Here is a 6,000-nt window from a genome sequence, read left to right as displayed (position 1 = left end):
TGGCTACATAAACGGTATCTACCGCGTCCCTTCTTATTGAATCCATTATGACATTTGCCGGTTTCCTACCGGAAATAATGCCACTGCAGTCACCCCACCAATGTACATCACTAGATTTAATAGTGACTATGGTACTCCAGGGACACTCTCGTGCGGTTTTGACCTGAATTCACTAAAAGTGAACCATGGCATCATGGAAATTCACTCCGTGACGTTTGCTCCTAGTAACTAGCTAATTATTTCGGGTTAAGGAATATTTTCATTGCACAGAATTCCAATAATCAGACAAGTAATCACACAAATCTATGAATTCTTAAAAACGGGACGTTATAACCAAACGCGCATACTCCGAATTTATTATAATAATAGTATTACTCCTGGAATGTAAATAATTTCATTGAGTACCAGCATGTTGAGAGAGATAGCCAGGTTAATCATGCAATTAATTTAGTTGTACCTGTCCCACACACTGAGGATTGAAGCGAAGGAATGCAATCGGACTCTATTGATTTTGGAGTAACAATTCAAAAATTATGAATGATCTAGACCAGAAACGTTCACACTTGTGACAGCAAGAAAAGAATGAATTAAAACAGTTATTACTTGAATATGAGTACTTATTTCAAGATATTCCTACAAGAACGAAACAAATCTACCATGACATTGAAATTGTAAATTTCACATCCGCGAAACAGCCATACATGATGAACCCTCTCAAACAGGAATTTTTGAAAAAGAAATTCAATACTTTCTGGAGAATGATTTCATAGGCCGAGTAAAAGTGAATGTGGTTCACCACGTATACTTGTTCCGAAACCAAATAAAACTTTCCGCATGTGCACTGATTATAGAAAGGCGAACAGTGTGACTAAAACAGATTCATTTGATTACCAAGAATTTTTTTGTTGTTATTTTGGGAAAATTGGAAACTGCCTCGCCATTAATTAAGAACATGTAGCAAAAATAGTTTGCGATGAAATACGAGTTTTGAGTTCCCTTTTTTTCTAAACAAATATTACGACGGCTGCAGCACACAGTGGGGTGTTATCCATCATAAAAACTCTTTCCATACAATGAGACACTTAGACAAGCCTAACTTGAGCGAAGACTACCATCTCCTATTAGGAACAGGTTTACATAAGACGGCCATGCACGTTTATCTTCAGTGACCCTTTTTACGCAATGAAACACACCAAAAAAAAAACTTTTTGGTAAAGAAAATATTGCATATTTGTGTCAGACACATGACAAATTCCAAAACACCTTTTCGTCAATGTAATTTCTGATATACTTTGCACGCAGTACCCAAGGAGATTGGTACATTACATAATGTGTCAAAGGTATAACTGCAGTTCATAATAATTTCGAGGAACACTTTAAGAATTACTAGCAGAAAATGATTGTGAACGTAGTTTTTTTTAATTATCATTGGAATTCTTTGAAAAGAAACGAAACAAACATAACGAGCAAAGCATAGAATTGTTAAAAAAAATCCACCATCGGTCCAATAAGATAAATCATCAACATGTTTTGTTTCATCAACATTTATATTTTGTACGTTTGCAGTCAGCTTGCGGCTCGAAAAGCCTATCATGCATCGTTGATCATCTCTGCAATACATTAAGGGTCTGCTCAGTTCATTACTGCACGAAGCATAAATGTCCACTCAAGCCATTATTGCACCAAGCATAAATACACACATGCCATTACCAACCAAGCATAAAACCCACTCAGGCAATTACTACACCAAGCATAAAGTTCAACAGACGCAAGTACTGCACCAAGCACAAATGACCACTCAGGCCATTATTGCACCAAACATAACAGAACACACATGCCATTAATGTACCTGGCATGAAGGTCCACTTAGGCCATTATTGCATCTATCATAAAAGAACACACAGGCTATTACTGTACCAAGCATAAAAGTCCACACAGACTATTACTGTACCAAGCATAAAGGTCCACACAGGCCAATATTGTACCAGGCATAAAGGTCAAGACATGCCATTACTGTACCAGGCATAAAAGTCCACACAGGCTATCACTACACCAAACATAAAGGTACACACAGACTATTACTACACCAAGCATAAAGGTACACGCATGTCATTACTCAGGGGCCCCGAGTGGCCGAGTGGTCTAAAGCGCTGTCCGTTACGGATCACTGCCATCTCACCTCTGTCTGCGTGGGTTCGAGTCTCGGATTCAGCCAACGTGGATATGTGAGAAAGCTTGCCAGTAGCTTCTCGTGGGTCGGTGGTTCTTTCCGGGGTTTTCCTGGGTTCTTCCTCCACCATTAATACTGGCCGCCATGTATAGCCTATCGTGTGCTGAAAAATGGCGTTAAACCCTACAACAACAACAACAACAACAATGTTATTACTACACCAGGCAAAAAGATACACACATGTCATACCTCCACCAGGCATAAAGGTACACACAAGTCATTACTGCACCAGGCATTAAGGTACAACCATGCCATTACTACAATAGGCATAACGGTACACACATGCCATTACTGCACCAAGCATAAAGGTACACATATCATTACTGCACCAGGCATAAAGGTACACACATGTCATGACTGCATCAGGAATAATGGTATACACGTCATACCCCCACTAGGCATAAAGGTACACGCATGTCATTACTGCACCAGTCATAAAGGTACACACATGGCATTACTGCACCAGGCATAAATGTACACACATGTCGTTACTGCATCAAGCATAACGATACACACATGTCATTACTGCACTAGGCATAAAAGTACACACATGTCATGACTGCACCAGGCATAAACGTACACATATGTCATACCTCCACCAAGCATAAAGGTACACGCATGTCATTACTGCACCAGTCATAAAGGTAAACAAATATCATTACTGCACAAGGCATAAATTTACACATATGTCATTACTGCACCAACCATACAGATACATACATGTCATTACTGTACCAAGCATAAAGATAAATGCATGTCATTACTGTACCAGGCATAAAGGTACTACCATGCAATTACTGCATAAAGGTACACTACACACATATCATTACTAGACCAAGCATTATGGTACAACCATGCCATTACTACGATAGGCATAAAGGTACACACATGCCATTACTGCACCAAACATAAAGACACATACATGTCATTACTGCACCAGGCATAAAGGCACACGCATGTCATTACTGCACCAGGCACAAAGGTACACACGTCATTACTGCACGAGACATAAAGGTACACACATGTAATTACTGCACGAAGCATAAAGGTAATCACACGACATTACTGCACCAAACATAATGGCACACACATATCATTACAGTACAAAGCATAAAGATACATACATGTCATTACTGTACCAGGCATAAAGTTATACACATGTCATTACTGCACCAAGCACAAAGGTACACACGTCATTACTGCACGAGACATAAAGGTACACACATGTAATTACTGCACGAAGCATAAAGGTAATCACACGACAGTACTGCACCAAACATAATGGCACACACATATCATTACAGTACAAAGCATAAAGGTACACACATGTCATTAATGCACCAGGAATAAATGTACACACATGTCACTACTGCACCAGACATACAGATACATATATGTCATTACTGTACCAGGCATAAAGGTATACACATGTCATTACTGCACCAATCATAAAGATAAACACATGCCATTACTGCACTAGGCTGGACACATGTCATTACTGCACCAGGCATAAACGTACACATATGTCATACCTCCACCAGGCATAAAGGTAAACACATGTCATTACTGCACCAGGCATAAAGGTATACACATGTCATTACTGCACCAAGCACAATGATACACACATGTCATTACTGCACGAGACATAAAGATACACACATGTAATTACAGCACGAAGCATACAGATATATATATATGTCATTACTGCACAAAGCATAAAGATACATACATGTCATTACTGCACCAGACATAAAGATACATACATGTCATTACTGCTCCAAGCATAAAGATAAACACATGTCATTACTGCACTAGGCTGGACACATGTCATTACTGCATTAGGCATAAAGATACATACATGTCATTACTGCACTAGGCATAAATGGACACATGTCATTACTGCACCAAGCATAAAGATACATACATGTCATTACTGCACCAGGCATAAAGGTACACACATGTCATTACTGCACCAAGCATAAAGATACATACATGTCATTACTGCACCAGGCATAAAGGTACACACATGTCATTACTGTAACAGGCATAGAGGTACAACCATGCTATTACTGCACCAGGCATAAAGGTACGCACATGGCATTACTGTACCAAGCATAAAGGTACACACATGTCATTACTGCACCAAGCATAAAGGTACACACATGTCATTACTGCACCAAGCATAAAGAAACATACATGTCATTACTGCACCAGGCATAAAGGTACACACATGTCATTACTGTACCAGGCATAGAGGTACACACGTGTCATTATTGCACTAAGCATAAAGGTACACGCATGTCATTACTGTACCAGGCATAAAGGTACACACATGTCATTACTGTACCAGAAATTAAGGCACAACCATGCCATTGCTACAATTGGCATAAAGGTACGCATATGTCATTGCTACACCAAACATAAAGATACACACATATCATTATTGCACTAAGCATAAATGTACTCACAGTTCATTTTTGCAATAAGCATAAAAGTACATACATGTCATAACTGCACCAGGCATAAAGGTACACACGTGTCATTATTGCACTAAGCATAAAGGTACACGCATGTCATTACTGTACCGGACATAAAGGTACACACATGTCATTACTGCACCAAACATAAAGATACACACATATCATTATTGCACTAAGCATAAATGTACTCACAGTTCATTTTTGCAATAAGCATAAAGGTACACACATGTCATAACTGCACCAGTCATAAAGGTACACACATGTCATTATTGCACTAAGCATAAAGGTACACGCATGTCATTACTCTACCAGGCATAAAGGTACACACATGTCATTACTGCACCAGGAATTAAGGTACAACCATGCCATTGCTACAATTGGCATAAAGGTGCGCACATGTCATTGCTGTAACAGGCAAAAAGGTACACACATGTCATTACTGCACCAAGCATAAAGATACATATATGTCATTATTGCACCAGGCATAAAGGTACACGCATGTCATTACTGTACCAGGCATAAAGGTACACACATGCCATTACTGCACCACTCATTAAGGTACAACCATGCCATTGCTACAATAGGCATAAATGTACACACATGTTTTGCTACACCACGCATACAGGTACACACATGTCATTACTGTACCAAGCATAAAGATATATACGTGTCATTATTGCACCGGACATAATGATACACACATGTCATTACTGCACCAGGCATAAAACTACACACTTGACATTATTGCACCAATCATAAAGGTACACACATATCATTATTGCACTAAGCATAAAGGTACACGCATGTCATTATTGCACCAAGCAGAAAGATGCAAAACAGGCCATTATTGCCCGAAGCATAAAGGTTGACACAGCTTATAACAATACAAAGGTCTACGCATGTCATTACAGCACCAAGCACAATGATATACACCCCCCGTCATGACCAACTAAGTGTATATGTTATATGAGAAAGTCGTTTTATCTTATACCTTATTTACATTTAATCGTGTGTTCAGGTATAAATATGTTTACTATTAAGTTTGCAAGACAGAAATCTTTGACAATGATTTTACATCCAAATCCAAAGAACACTTGATTTAAAAATTATTTTAACCTTCAGTAATATGAGCTTAAAATTGTGTAGAAGTAATCGCGATATGAACTGCAGTGGAGAACGTATCTTAAACAATGTGTGTGTGTCTGTGTCTGTGTGTGTGTGTGTGTGTGTGTGTCTATCTGTGTGTGTGTGTTAGAGAGAGAGAGAGAGAGAGAGAGAGAGATCGTGTAA

Source organism: Sinohyriopsis cumingii, chromosome 4 (assembly GCF_028554795.1).
Source record: "Sinohyriopsis cumingii isolate HCF-2022 chromosome 4, ASM2855479v2, whole genome shotgun sequence".
Lineage (NCBI taxonomy): Eukaryota > Metazoa > Mollusca > Bivalvia > Unionida > Unionidae > Sinohyriopsis > Sinohyriopsis cumingii.
This window is presented reverse-complemented; position numbering follows the sequence as displayed.